Genomic DNA, 15,871 nt, shown 5'->3' with positions numbered 1-15,871 from the left:
GGACCTTCTAGGAAAAGGCAAAAAAACAACAGAAAGAGTAAAAAGATCAGTAGTTGCTAGGAGAGAGGGATGAAAAGGCAGAAAACAGAGGATTTTTACAGCAGAGGAACTACTCTGTATGATAATACAATGGTGGATACCGGTCATTACACATTTGTCCAAAACCATAGAATATACAACAACAAGTGAACCCTGATATAAACTATGAACTTTGGGGATTATGCCATATCTCATAAGTTGTACAAAGGTACCACTCTGGGGGAGAATGTTGAACACAGAACACTAAGCTTATGTGGGGGCAGAGGATATACAGGAAATCTCTGAACCTTCCCCTCAATCTTGCTGTGAATCTAAAACTGCTCCAAAAAAGTTAATCTTGCCCATCCAAAAGAATTTAAAGCAGAGACTAAAACAGATATTTGTACTACAACAAAGACAGCAGTATTATTCATAATACCTAAAAGATGGAAGTAATCCAAGTGTCCATCAACAGAGGAATGGACCAACAAAATATAGTATATACATACAAAAGAAATTACAGCCTTAGAGAGTAATAAATTCCTACATGCTACAACATGGATGGACCTTGAAAACATTATGCTAGGTGAAAGAAGCCAGTTGCAAAAGGACAAATACTGTATGATTCCACCTATATGAAGTACCTAGAGTAATCAAGTTCATAAAGACAAAAAGTAGAATGCTGGTTGTAAGAAAACGGGAGGAGGAATGGGAAGTTAGTGTTTAATGAGGGCGGAATTTCAGTTTGGGAAGATGAAAAGGTTCTGCAGACGGATGGTGGTAATGCTTACACAGTAGTATAAATGTACTTAATACCACTGAACTGCACACCTAAAAATGGCTAAAACTGTAAATTTTATGTTATGTATATGCTGCCATCAATAAAAGAAATGATACTCTGCCCCCAGGGAGCTTTCATTCCAATGGAGTTCTAGGAAAGACTAAGGAGGATGGGGGAAAGGCAATTTCAAAGGCATACTGATGGAAATTTTTCCAGAGATGAAAGGAAATCATGTATTCAGATTCAAAGAGCACCCAGGGTTCTGAGCAAGATAATTTTAAAAATATTTAGATACATCATATTGAAACTAAAGAACATGAAGGATAAAAAGAAAATCTTAAAATCCATAAAGAATAAGTTAACTGCCAGACTTCAGCATGACAAACAGTAGCTCCGACACCTGTTTGCCTTAACAGAGGCAAACATGGTGGACTCTTTAAGTGTTAAGGGAAAATAATTTCCCATTGAAATTATCGTTTAAGGGTGCCTGGGTGGCCCAGTTGTCTGCCTTCTGCTAGGTCACAATCCCAGAGTCCTAGGATCGAGCCCCGCATCGGGCTCCCTGCTTGGCGAGAAGCCTGCTTCTCCCTCTCCCTCTGCCCCTGCTCATGTTCCCTCTATCCCTGTCTCTCTCTCTCTCTCTCTGTCTCTGTCTCTCTCTCTCTCTCTAATAAATTAATTAATTAATTAATTTTTTTTTTTTTAAAAGGAAATTATAGGGACGCCTGGGTGGCTCAGTCATTAAGCGTCTGCCTTTGGCTCGGGTCATGATCCCAGGGTCCTGGGATAGAGCCCCGCATCAGGCTCCCTGTTCGGCGGGAAATCTGCTTCTCCCTCTCCCTCTGCCCTTGCTTGTGTTCCCTCTCTAGCTGTGTTTCTGTCAACTAAATAAATAAAACCTTAAAAAAAATTTACAATTAAAAAAAGAAATTATCGGGGCACCTGGGTGGCTCGGTGGGTTAAAGCCTCTGCTTTCGGCTCAGGTCATGATCCCCCCAGGGTCCTGGGATCGAGCCCCACACTGGGCTCCCTGCTCAGTGGGGAGCCTGCTTCCCTCTTTCTGCCTGCCTGCCTCTCTGCCTACTTGTGATCTCTGTCAAATAAATAAATAAAATCTTAAAAAAAAAAAAATTATCATTCAAATGGGAGGTCAAATATATTTTCAGACACACCAAGACAAAGGGGGTTTAATATACAGATCCCTTGGGGCGTCTGGGTGGCTCAGTGGGTTAAGCCGCTGCCTTCGGCTCAGGTCATGATCTCGGGGTCCTGAAATCGAGTCCCGCATCGGACTCTGCTCTGCAGGGAGCCTGCTTCCTCCTCTCCCTCTCTCTGCCTGCCTGTCTGCCTGCTTGTGATCTCTGTCTGTCAAATAAATAAATAAAATCTTAAAAAAAAAAAAAATACAGATCCCTTTCACAAAAGAAATGCTGAAAGCAGCACAGGAGCAGGAACATAAACCCAGAAGTACAAGATGAAAAAAGTAAGGAGAGTGGTCATTCTAAAAACAATTTTTATATTTAAAAAGAATGTGAGGCTCCCTTTCTCACATTTATCTGTACTCCTTCTAGAAATCCCAATTAAAATAACAGTAAAGGAATTACAAAACCAGTGTGAATCCACAGGGACAAAGGCAACAGAGGAGCACATGGAGTTGGGGAGCTCATGGGAGGAACCAAAGCGATCTCAGAGGCGTGCTGTGCTGAAAGGGAGCTCTCTTGGTCAAAAACATTCTCCATGTCAAAATGTCTTTTAATAACGGAATGTAGCATGAGATTCACTGTAAGAAGGAAAGAAACACCAAAACAGTGAAAAATGAAAAAGATGGAGGTTAAAACAAAAATTAGCAGCGGAGAGCTACCCGTGGGCTTTCCAAGGGGAGCAAGTGTGGAGAGCTTAAGTGTCATATCTCTGCTGTTTGTAATAAACTCTAAAGAATTATGTAATTAACTCTTTACATTTCACAGAATACATTTAACATGACCTGACAGACTGGACAACTGGGACGGCTGGGCACCCCTTCAGGGACACATGGAATAGAGGAGGGGTCACCGGTGTGAAGGAAGGGGCACCGCTCTCAGAAAAGGGGGGAAGGTTACGCAGAAAACAACAATCACCATTCAAATCTATTTACTGAATACCAGACCAGCAGCAGCAAGTAAAGCACATTCCTTATTCTTGTGGAGCTAATATTCTAGAGGAGAGAGAGATCTCACAATACAGATATACAAGTTAGGGAAAAGAGGAAGGAGAAAGATGAGCGGAAGGGCAGAAGATGGCAGGAAGAATGGCTAAGCAATCACAAAAGCTCATTTCCGCCCCGCCCCCCCCACCGTGCCCACTCCCAGTTGCTTGCATGTGCAGCTGCAGCCGGCTCTGTTCATTCTGTGAATCCAACTGAGCAGAGAGCCACAGTAGAGAGGTCTTAATGCTGGGGCAGCAGTGAGGCCTCAGACAATCACCAGAACCAAGCCAGAAGAGGGATCAAGCTCTTGAGTCACTCATTAAGGGCAGAAGAGAGACTTAAATGGAAAACCCAAGTATATAAATAAGATTTGCATGGACAGGGACGCCTGGGTGGCTCAGTTGGTTGGACGACTGCCTTCCGCTCAGGCCGCATTGGGCTCCCAACTCCATGGGGAGTCTGCTTCTCTCTCTGACCTTCTCCTCACTCATGTTCTCTCTCACTGTCTCTCTCTCAAATAAATAAATAAATAAAAATCTTAAAAAAAAAAAAAAAAAACCGATTTGCATGGACATATGCACCTCCCTCAATGTTCCCTTGTCTTCTAACATGTCGTACTCACCCACCTGGAATGTATTTTGGTCCTGCCTTCACTGGATGACAAGACCTCCAACCAACCTCCTATCAAAGAACTCTATGTGAAGAACAATGAAATCAGAACAGTTTACCATAAAGCAACAGTTGAGGGCACCAGCCACTCCATGACTCCATCATAAGAATTCCCTTATGAAAGAGATTATACAGAATTCAGAATCTAGAATATACAGGAAAAGTTTTGTTTCTCCTGCAGAAATGCATGTAGGACAGTAAGGACTTTAAAACTGACCTGTTTCTTGTTTTGTTTTGGTTGCAAAAAAAGCTTAGAGCCAGAGGCTGGTCTCTGTATTAGCCTTGGGCCTACCCATCGCTGCTGCTTCTCTCCCTATGGTATCTTCCTTGGTCCCATTACTGGTTTTTACTCTATATATTCTAAATATAATAGGTCAAATCTTTGAGCCCCTCATACACTGCTAGTGGGGATGAAAAATGGCATAGCTGCTGCAGAAAACAGTCCAGCAGATCTTCAAAAAGTTAAACATACGGTTCTCATGACCCAGCAATTACAATCCTAGGTATCTACCCAAGAGAGAATTGAAAACATATATTCGTACAAAAACTTGTACAGGAATTTTCATAGCAGGTGCGCCTGGTGGCTCAGTTGGTGAAGCATCTGCCTTCAACTCAGGTCATGATCCTGGGGTCCTGGGATCGAGCCCCATGTTGGGCTCCCTGCTCAGCAGAGAGCCTACTTCTCCTTCTCCCTCTCCCTTTCCTCCTGACTCATGCTCTAATCTTAATAAATAAAATCTTAATAAATAAATATTATTAAATAATAAATAAAATCTTAAAAAAGAAAAATCTTCACAGCAGCACTACTCATAAAAGCAAAAAACAACCCAAATATCCAACAACTGATAAACTGATAAAAGAAATGTGGTCTGCCCATACACTGTTAATACTTAGCCACAAAAAGGAATGAACTCCTGAATGTGGAGTGAGAGAAGCCAGTCACAAAAGGCCACACATGATAGGATTCTATTTCTATGAAATGTCCAGAACAGGCACATCTGCAGAGAAATACAAGTACAGGAGCCGGGGGATGAGAGGGAACAGGGAGGGACTGCTAATGAGTATGGACCTTCATAGTAGGATGATGAAAATAATCTAGAATTAGACAATAGTGGGCGCCTGGGTGGCTCAGTGGGTTAAGCCGCTGCCTTCAGCTCAGGTCATGATCTCAGGGTCCTGGGATCGAGTCCCACATCAGACTCTCTGCTCAGCCGGGAGCCTGCTTCCCTCTCTCTCTCTCTGCCTGCCTCTCCATCTACTTGTGATCTCTGTCAAATAAATAAATAAAATCTTAAAAAAAAAAAAAAAAAAGAATTAGACAGTGGTGATGGTTGTGTAACACTGAGAACATACTGAGCAAACAAAAAAGCAAAAAAGCCCCACTGAAATATAAACCTTAAAATGGCTTAAATGCTGAATTTTATGGTATGTGAATTTTATCTCAATTTCCTAAATATCAAATTTTTGTTGAATGGGAGAGATTAATTAAACATTAAGTTGTACTGCTCACTTACCTGTAAAATATTTTCCTATTTTCCTTCTAAAATATACTTAAAGCATAAGGATAATTCACTGAATAGAGCAGTGGCATCTGCTACAAAAATCCTTAGTGCAGGGGCGCCTGGGTGGCTCAGTGGGTTAAGCCGCTGCCTTCGGCTCAGGTCATGATCTCAGGGTCCTGGGATCGAGTCCCACATTGGGCTCTCTGCTCAGCAAGGGGTCTGCTTCCCTTCCTCTCTATCTGCCTGCTTCTCTGCCTACTTGTGATCTCTGTCAAATAAATAAATAAAATCTTAAAAAAAAAAAAAAAACACCATAAGTGTAGATAACATGCAGTCCCAGCCCTGCCCCAGCAGGACAAAGACTGGAGTTTAGATGAGGGACAGGGCATATCAGGGGGTCACAACCCAAGGGAGAGGGGCGCTCAAAGCAGCAAGTTTCCATGGAAGTCCAGCAGTGAATTCTAAGAGGCAGCCAGACCTACCAGGACTCAGGGGGAGACCCCTACTGAGACTGACAGTGGGGTCCTGACCGATCAGCCTTCAATAAAGGCCCCCACCCACAGACCTTCCATCAGCTTCTGGACCTCCATCTTAACAATGGGCCTTCGCTGAAGAGGGCAATCAGGCACTGGAGAAACATCACCGTGAGAAACAAGAATTTTTTTTTTAATTAAATTTTTTTTTTTTTTTTTGAGAAACAAGAATTTTAAAAAGCAAAAGAAAACTAGGAATGCAGAGGAACACATAATGCTGGGAAGGAGAGAAACCTCAATGTACATTCCCTTGGTAGTTAAATCAGACTCACTCCTTCCCACTTAAGTTCACTCTGTCTACCTCCAGCTACACTGTCGCCTCTAAGGAGGTGAGTGAGACAGCTCAGGAATGAAGTGGTAGAGAGATCTGCACACTCTACTTTTTAATTCTGAAGCATGAGAATATATTATCTAAGTTCTTCTTTAAATTTTAAAGGAACACTGTGAAAATGTAAAAATATTTCCAAAATAGTTAAAAATTATAGCACTCTTTATAGTTGCATTCCACAACTGCTGAAGGGACAAAGAGGCAAGACATCCTACAGTCTTGCCAAAAGGAGAAGAGGAAAGACAGAAGGAGGGAGAAGGGAGAAGAAAGGAGAGGGAGCAGGGAGGGAGTAGAAGAGGGGAGGAAGGAAAGCAGGCACAGGGAAGAGTAAGGAGGAAAGAAAAGAGGCAGAGAAAGGAAAGGAGAAACATAAGAGAGAAAAAGAAAATCTGAAGATCATCCTGACAATACATCCATGTGATAAGAGTTCCAAAAAGAAACAGAAGACTTTAAAAATTATGAAAGACCTCTGAACAGTTTCCCAAAGAAGACATGCAGATGGCCAATAGGTACTTAAAAAGATCCTCAACATCTGTCATCATCAGAGAAATGCAAATCAAATCCACAGTCACCTCACACCCCCCAACCACCACCATCAGGATGACCCTCATCAAAGAGACAAGAAACAATAGGAGTTGGCCAGGACCTGGAGAAAAGGGACCCTCGTGCCCTGTTGGTGGGAAGGTAAGTGGGTGCAGCCACTATGGAAACAGTACGGAGGTTCCTCAAAAAACTGGGCAGCTCAGTGGGTTTAGCATCCGACTCTTGGTTTCAGCTCAGGTCATGATCTCATAGGTTGTGAGTTCAAGCTCCTTGTCAGGCTCTATGTTCAGCTGGGACTCTGCCTGGGGATGCTCTTCCTCTGCCCCTCCCCCCACTTATTCGCTCATGCACCCCATGTTCTATCTCTCTCAAATAAGTAAATTTTTTTTAAAAAATTAAAAACAGAAATACCATATGATCCACCAACCCCACTTCAAAGCATTTATCTGAAAAAAAAAAAATTGCTATCTCAAAGAAATATCTGCATCCCTTTGTTTTCTGCAGCATTATTTATGCCAAGGCATGAAGACAACCGCTGTGGGAGCCTGGGTGGCTCAGTGGGTTAATCTTAGGCATTTGGCTCAGGTCATGATCTCAGGGTCCTGGGATGGAGCCCCACATGGGACTCTCTGCTCAGCAGGGAGCCTGCTTCCCCCTCTCTCTCTGCCTGCCTCTCTGCTTACTTGTGATATTTATCCATCAAATAAATAAATAAATTCTTTTTTTTTTTTTAAAGATTTTATTTATTTATTTAACAGACAGAGATCACAAGTAGGCAGAGAGGCAGGCAGAGAGAGAGAGAGGTGGAGGAAGCAGGCTCTCTTCTCTGCAGAGCAGAGAGCCCGATGCGGGACTCGATCCCAGGACCCCGAGATCATGACCTGAGCTGCAGGCAGAGGCTTTAACCCACTGAGCCACCCAGGCGCCCATAAATAAATAAATTCTTAAAAAAAAAAAAAAAAGACAACCACTCTGTCCTTCAGTGAATGGGTGGATGAAGAAAATACAGCAGATACATGCAATGGAATATTACTTAACCAATTAAAAAAAAAAAGAAAAGGAAAGGAAATTCTGCCATTTGCAACCCAGAAGACATTATGCTAACTGAAATAAGCTAGACAGACAAAGGCAAATACTGCACAGTCCCACCTATATATGTAATCTAAAGAAGAATAAAGGAAGACAAAGTCAAACTCATAAAAAATGTAGAACAGTAGATGCCAGGGGCTGGAGGAAATGCAAGGACAATGGCCAAAGAACACAAACTTTCATTCATAAGTTCTAAAGATAAAATACACAGCATGGTGACTAGAGTTAATAATACTGTATCATACTTGAAATTTGCTAAGAAAGCAAATCTTTTTTTAAGATCTTATTTATTTAGGGGCGCCTGGGTGGCTCAATGGGTTAAAGCCTCTGCTTCTGGCTCAGGTCATGATCCCAGGGTCCTGGGATCGAGCCCCGCATCGGGCTCTCTGCTCCGTGGGGAGCCTGCTTCCTCCTCTCTCTCTGCCTTGCCTCTCTGCCTACTTGGGATCTCTCTCTGTCAAATAAATGAATAAAATCTTTAAAAAAAAAAATTATTTATTTATTTGACAGAGATTACAAATAGGCAGAGAGGCAGGCAAAGAGGCAGGCTCCCTGCTGAGCAGAAAGCCTGATGCAGGACTCGATCCCAGGACCCTGCGATTATGACCTGAGTCAAAGGAAAAGGCTTTACCCCACTGAGCCACCCAGGCTCCCGCTAAGAAAGCAAATCTTAAGCATACTTACCACACCGAGTTTATACTATACACTTGAAATTAATGTAACACCGTATGTAAGCTATACCAGAATTAATTCTTTTTTAAAGGTTACTGGGGCGCCTGGTAGGCTCAGTGGTTAAGTATCTGTCTTCGGCTCAGGTCATGATCCCGAAATCCTGGGCCCTGCATCGGGCTCCAAGCTCAGCAGGAAGCCTGCTTCTCCCTCTCCCACTCCCCCTGCTTGTGTTCCTCTCTTGCTCTCTATCAAATAAATAAAATATCTTTTAAAAAAATAAAAATAGGGGCGCCTGGGTGGCTCGGTGGGTTAAAGCCTCTGCCTTTGGCCCAGTTGTGGTCCTGGGATCGAGTACCACATCCGGCTCTCTGCTCAGAGGGGAGCCTGCCTGCTTCCCTTCCTCTCTCTCTGCCTACTTGTGATCTCTGTCAAATAAATAAACAAAATCTTTTAAAAATAAATAAATAAATAAAAATGAATGGATAAATAAATAAATAAATAAAAGGTTATGGGAGAGTGCCTGGGTGGCTAAGTTGGTTAAGCATCTGCCTTCAACTCAGGTCATGATCCCACGGTTCTGGGATCAAGACTGAGTTGGGCTCTCTGCTCCCCAGGGAGACTGCTTCTCCCTCTCCCACTGCTTGTGTTCACTCTCTCTCTCATTCTGTCAAATAAATAAAACATTTTAAAAACATAAAAATAAAGATTTTATTTATTTATTGACAGAGAAAGAGAGAGCGCATGAAAGTAGGGGGAGGGTCAGGGGAGAGAGAGAATCTCAAGCAGACTCCACGCCAAGCACCGAGCCTGATTGGGAGCTCGATCCCAGGACCCTGAGATCATGACCTCAGCCAAAATCAAGAGTGAGACACTTAACTGATTGAGCCACCCAGGCACCACCCCCATTTTTTTTTTAATCTTGATAATAAGGGTGCCCATGTCCCTGCTAAGCGGGGAGTCTGCTTCTCTCTTTGTGCTCTCTCTCAAATGAAGAAAATCTTAAAGACAAAGATTTTTTTAATTATGAAAGAAATAACTCAAAATGTCCCAGAATCAGAAAGTCGAAAAGACCCATCAAGTGTTAACAATAACAAATGCAAAGGAGACCCACCTGGTTTGGGGTGGGGTGGGGATACAACAGGTCACATGTGAAGAATCAGAGACCCAGAAAGCACCAGCTTTCCTAAAAGAGAAAATTCACATGGAAAACCCAAAAATACTGAAGCAATGCATTCAAATTTTTGAGAAAATTATTTCGAATCCAAATTATATACCTAGCCAAGCTATCAACTAATATAAGAAATGGTTTTGGCATGCTGTCTCAAAAAATGTTGCCTCCCACACATTCTAAGATAAGCAACAGAAGGTATATCACCAAAACATGAAAGTAAATCACAAAAGACAGGACACCCAGGAAATGGGGGGTCCACCTCAGAAGATAAGAATGGACAGCTGTGGGGCGCCCAGATGGTGCAGTCATTTAAGTATCCTCTTGGTTCCAGCTCAGGTCTCAACTCAGGGTCAGGAGATCCAGGCCCACATCAAACTCTGTGCTCAACACAGAGTCTGCTTGAGTTTCTTTCTCTTTCTTCCTCTGCGCCTCTCTCCTCTCTCTGTCACTAAAATAAGCCAATCTTTAAAAAAAAAAAAAAAAAGGAAAAAATAAAAAATAAAAAAGAATGTGCAGCTGTGCCACAGGCCTATGGAGGAGTCCAGTCTGCAGCAGGAAGACAAACAGCTCCAAGGTCACCAAGAGAAAAACATGCAAGTGACAGAGTGTAACTGACCATCACAAAAGGCTTTTTAAACGGTTCATGTAGAAAACCTGGGACTGAATTACCAATAGATGCATAGAAAACTAAGCAAACAATAGCATAAAATAACAAGCAAAAAATAACATAATTATTTCCACTAGGAAAACAAGTCATATAAGAAAATAAATATTATCACTCACAGTGTATGATTTAGCTGAACAATATAATAGCTGGTAAATATTCATTTAAACCAGAAATTATTATAAAACTGTGGTGGATTAAAGATAGTCAAAAATTCTCTCTCACTCCACCCCAACAAAGAAATGTCTTAGGTTTCCACACTCTTTCATCTGGCCTGGGCCTATGTCTGCTTTTCCTGAGAGAACATGACAAAAGCAATGCCACGCCAGGGCCAGCTGATCCCTTGAAAGGGCTGGCAGGGCTCACCTCCTTCCACCATGCTGTGAGGAAGCCCAAGCAGCTTCATGGCTTCTGGCGAGAACTGAGGCCTGCAGTCAGCCAACAGCCAATACCAGCATGCCAGCCAAATGAATGAAACAGTCCCTACAGCAGAAACAAGATAACTGTGGCATACTATGTCCGGACTGCAAAACCAGTAAATGCTGTATTTTCAGAGAATATATTACATAGAAAGAGAGGACCAAAATACCACAATGTTGGGAAGAAGCAGGGAAGGTAAAGCAGGAGGACAGGGGAATAAGAAAGTTAAATCCTTATCTCCCAATGATGAACATGACACACAATATATATAAATCAGAAAGTTCTCAGGGCACCTGGGGGCTCAGTGGGTTAAAGCCTCTGCCTTCAGCTCAGGTCATGATCTCAGGATTCTGGAATAGAGCCCCCCATCAGGCTCTCTGCTCAGCAGGGAGCCTGCTTCCTCCTCTCTCTCTGCCTGCCTCTCTGCCTACTTGTGGTATCTGTCAAATAAATAAATAAAATCTAAAAAAAAAAAAGTTCTCAAGTCAGCAAAATAAAAAAAGTCATTTTTCTAAAGTATAGAGAGATATAAGAAATAGTTAAAAGAATAGGGCAGCTGCCTCGTGGAATACGGAAACAGAGTGAGCAAAGCAGAGGACGGTTATCTTTTGTTACGACCCTCACAGAACATACTGTTTTTAGGGTAAATGGTTCAGTTTGATAAAGGAAAAGATAAATCAAAAATATCCATAAACATTTTGGTTGGTGAGGTTATGATTATGTTTCCATTATCTGTTATCATACAAATTTTTCACAATGTATTTTTTTGATAATTAAGCTTTCCATTTTGCCTTAATGATGTCAATAATTTGTACATTCTTGAAAATAAAGATTTCTATAGAATTTAGGCTGGAACTCACAACTCAGTTTCTGTACATCATACTCTGCCCATCACTCCTGTGCCCAAAACTCACAAACGGAGGGGAGAGGTGAGGTGGTGCCAGGATTTGGGCAGCTACAAATAATCAGCTCCAAGATCTCGGCCAATAGCAGAGAACAAGAAAAGTAGTTGGTAAAGACTAAGGGAAGCAACAATGGCCTCTACGGGTGAAGGACAGCCCACAAAGAGGGCTCAACCAAGAACAGAAGCCAGGCTTGAGAGATCACCAGCTCCACTCCAACACCAGGGGCACACCTGGTGTGTGAAACCAGTGTTCTTTATGCTTGGCCCCAAGGAGTCACCTTGGGAGTCCTGAAAAGGCAGAATGTAAAGAGCAAATTCCTATTAAAACATATGTTCACTTTTAGGGGTGCCTGGGTGGCTCAGTGGGTTAAACCTCTGCCTTTGGCTCAGGTCATGATCTCAGGGTCCTGGGATCGAGCCCCAAGTCGGGCTCTCTGCTCAGCGGGGAGCCTGCTTCCTCCTCTCTCTCTGCCTACTTGTGATCTATCTGTCAACTAAATAAATAAAATCTTAAAAAAAAAAAAAAAAGTTCACTTTTAATGGACCATCAAGACACAGATATCCTCTATCTCAGAAGTTTATCAACCAACAAAAATAATCAGTGGCCCTCTCCAAAGGAAGTAGAGAGGGTAATGATCAATGAGGTCTTCTGTTACTCTTTCTTCAGAACCAGGAGGTCACCTGCAATGACACTGCACTCACCCACGGCAGGGGCCTGACAGTGGGGCACTGGGTGCCACCCTGCTTCAGCCTGTTACCGATATAATCTGCTAATTCACACAGATCCCTAAAGCAGCCAGGAGCATTCTGGTATCTGAGAAATGCACAGGAGCTTAGCCTCCAAAGGTAGGACAAACAAGAATCACTATAATTTTTTTTTCTCAAAGAAGTTATAAGCAGTTGAATTAAAAAAAAAAAACAAATACCCTTTTATACAAATTTCAGAACTAAACAGAAAGAACCCAATAAACTGTTAGCATGATGCATAATCCCAACTCATGTTCCACAGATAAAGTATACAATTTCAAATACAGAAGAGAGAAAGACCAAATATTCAGCTTTCATTCTGGGTACTGCTGCTGCCAACAAAACACACTTTTTCCTCCCACCTGAGGAAGACCAGGCTGTCTGAAGTCAGACAGCTCCTCCGTGTTCTCAAGCCAGCTCATGCCTCCACCTCAGACCATTACATGGAAGAATCTGAAGAGATGAGAGTAAAGGGGCCTCATCACCAGACCCCAGACAGTGCTCAGCAACACCCCAGTCACACAGAACAAAACCAGAGCACTTCTAAGTCAGCCGCAGGCTCTCCTTATCACCCATGTATCCAAAGTGTGCTGCAGCTCTCTGATCTGGCCACGGGGACAGCAGTCAGTGCCCATACCTCAACAGGCAAGAGTCCGTTCAGCTCAAATACACTGGGCACTTATATAAGCAACATGATTCTAGGGTTACAGAAGGAAACTAGAGAGTAGTGTCCTGCCTCAAGAAGCTTCCACTCAAGAGGGGAGGCCAGATGGGGTAAAATAAACAAGGTAATGGCTATTGTGGATAAAAGCAGTCAGAGGGGATCAAGGGAGCACACATGGAGCAAGTTGAAATGGGGGAGCAATGCGGGCTTCACTGAGAAACTGACATTTGAACAAAGAAGTAAAAAAAAAATTTAAAGATTCCTAATAGGTTTTCCTCTGTTTCTGAGCCCTGAAACTGAAGTAAATATAAATGCTTACAAAAGAATATTTTGTCTAGACAGTGAATAGTATAGCCATCCAGTGTTGTCAGACAAAAACACAGGGGCCATCCCTAACATCTCTCCCCTCACCATCTCCCACATCCCTAAAAACAAGCTTTATCAGTTTTTTTTTTAAGATTTTATTTATTTATTCGACTCAGAGAGAGAGAGAGAGAGATCATAAGTAGGCAGAGAGGCAGGCAGAGAGAGAGGGGGAAGCAGGCTCCCTGCTGAGCAGAGAGCCCGATGTGGGGCTCGATCCCAGGACCCTGAGACCATGACCCAAGCCGAGAGCAGAGGCTCAACCCACTAAGCCACCCAAGCTTTATCAGTTTTATTCCAGCCAGAATCCTTCCTACCTAAGGCCTACCTACTTCCCTCCACATCCACAGTCTCAGTGTTAGCCCGCCACCACCATCCTTCACCAGACTAACACCACAAACTCCTAACTGGCTTATCAATCAGCAAACTCAGAGGCAGTTCTTCTCAAAGTAGAATGCGTCAGAATCACATGAAAAGCTCATTTGCACACAGACTGCTGGACCCCACTCCAGAGCTTATGACTCAGTAGGTCAAGAGCAGGCCTGCAAATCTGCATTTCTAACAAGTTCCCAGGTGATCGATGCTGCCAGTCTGGGAACCAGATGTTGAGACCCACTGGACTAGGCTGTACAGCAGTAACAAGCCCCAAAGCAGTCACTTGTTCTTGGCTCCATCAAAGGTTTCTTTCTTGTGTACAGCATGTTATCTATCTGCTTCTACAGTTAGAATCAGGAAAAGAAAATGCAACAAAGCATGGGGCACCTGGGTGGCTCAGTATTGGGCCTTTACCTTCGGCTCAGGTCATGATCTCAGGGTCCTGGGATCGAGCCCCGAGTCAGGCTCTCTGTTCCCCCTGCCCCTGCCTCTCTGCCTATTTGTGATCGATCTCTCTCTCTCTCTCTCTCTGTTAAATAAATAAAATCTTTTAAAAATTTTCTTTAAAAAAAAAAAAAAGAAAGAAAAAGAAAAAGAAAATACAACAAAGCATACATCTCTCAGATCTTCCAGTCGAAGTGAAAGGTCACTTTTCATTGTCCAAAGCAAATTACATAGCCATACCACAATCAAGGGGGCAAAACTGCTCAATCCTACAAGGCCCCCAAATAAAGGTGACCGGAAAACTCCCAGTGCAGACAAACACTAGTAACCGCAGCGTGGTCTCCTGTACCCTACTCTTCACTCTCCCCCTAACCCTCTCATTACCAACTCTACAGAAAACTCTGAGAAAGGCACTTCCCAAAACAAATGGATGCTTATCTCACACACACAGCCCACCTTTCCTTAAAACCCTTCAAGGGCTTCACATCTTAGGGTGAAAATCCTTAATACAGCCCCAAAACATCTGCACCCTCCCCTCTACAGTCTTGTTTGGCACACAGTTCCCTTCACCCTCTGCTCTAGCCAAACTGGTCCCCTTTCTGCTTCTATCCCAGGGTCTTTTTTTTTTTTTTTTTAAAGATTTTATTTATTTATTTGACAGACAGAGATCACAAGTAGGCAGAGGCAGGCAGAGAGAGAGAAAGGGAAGCAGGCTCCCCGCTGAGCAGAGAGCCCTATGCGGGGCTTGATCCCAGGATCCTGGGATCATGACTTGAGCTGAAGGCAGAGGCTTTAACCCACTGAGCCACCCAGGCGCCCCTATCCCAGGGTCTTTGCAGAGACTGCTCCCTCCTCCAGAATACTCGTGCCTACCTCTACCAAGTGTACCAAGTCCCCAGTTACATACAATCACCCTGCAGATGCTACTAGATGCATTCAACATTTCCTTCGTGACTTTTTTTTCCCCTTTTTGTTATGGAGCATTCCAAATACACATAAAGGTAGACAGAATAAGTACAGTCTCGTGTACCCATCAACCTTGGCCAGTCCTGATCCAGCCACATACTTACTACCCCCTCTTCATAGAATGGTGAAGCAAATCCCAGATGTTGTATCATTTCATAGGTAAGTAGCTGTATGTGTCTCTAAAAGTTACAAATTCTTTTCTTTCTTTCTTTCTTTTTTTTTAAATAAGCTCTACTACACCCACGTGGGGCTTGAACTCAGGATGCAGAGATCAAGAGTCCCATGCTCGACCACCCGAGCCAGCCAGGCACCCCTCAAATTCTTTTAACATAACAGAACATTATGGCAGCTAAGAAAAAAAAGAAATTCCTTGAGGTGCCTATTGGCTCAGTCGTTAAACATCTGTCTTCGGCTCAGGTCATGATCCCCAGGTCCTGAGACTGAGCCCCACATCAGGCTCCCTGCCCAGGGGGAAGCCTGCTTCTCCCCCTCCCACTCCCCCTGCTTGTATGCCCTATGTCTCTCTCTCTCTGTCAAATAAATAAATAAAGTCTTCAAAAAAAATTCCTTAATGACAAATCTAGTCAGTGTTCCAATTCCTAAGTGTCTCAAATATCAAAGGTGATGTTTAGCCATGTCTCTAACTGACCTGTCTGGGACACAACTAAGCCCTCCACAGTACAATTTTGTTCCCTGTTGAAAAGATCAGGTTACTGGACTTGTAGGTTTCCCAAGTTTTGAGTTCTGCTGATGATGATCCTGTGGTATAGTATAACGTGTTCCTTTCCCCTATTACTTCCCATAAATTGGTTGTTGGACATAGAACCTTGATC

The 15,871-nt window shown here is 43.1% G+C and overlaps 1 protein-coding gene across 5 annotated transcripts in view; it reads right to left on the bottom strand.

Moving 5' to 3' along the window:
* NSD2 (nuclear receptor binding SET domain protein 2) overlaps positions 1-15,871 on the bottom strand; it is a 99,431-nt gene that overhangs the window by 76,646 nt on the left and 6,914 nt on the right. For 2 of the 5 annotated variants that reach the window (XM_032333585.1, XM_032333586.1), the window contains exon 2: positions 9,432-9,503. The exons of the other annotated variants lie outside the window; for them this stretch is intronic. The gene's annotated coding sequence lies outside the window, so the exon portion shown is untranslated. The remainder of the gene's footprint in view (positions 1-9,431; positions 9,504-15,871) is intronic. 5 annotated transcript variants of the gene reach the window in all.

The sequence above is a fragment of the Mustela erminea genome, chromosome 2, assembly GCF_009829155.1.
Source record: "Mustela erminea isolate mMusErm1 chromosome 2, mMusErm1.Pri, whole genome shotgun sequence".
In the NCBI taxonomy this organism is placed as follows: Eukaryota; Metazoa; Chordata; class Mammalia; order Carnivora; family Mustelidae; genus Mustela; species Mustela erminea.
This window is presented reverse-complemented; position numbering and strand designations above follow the sequence as displayed.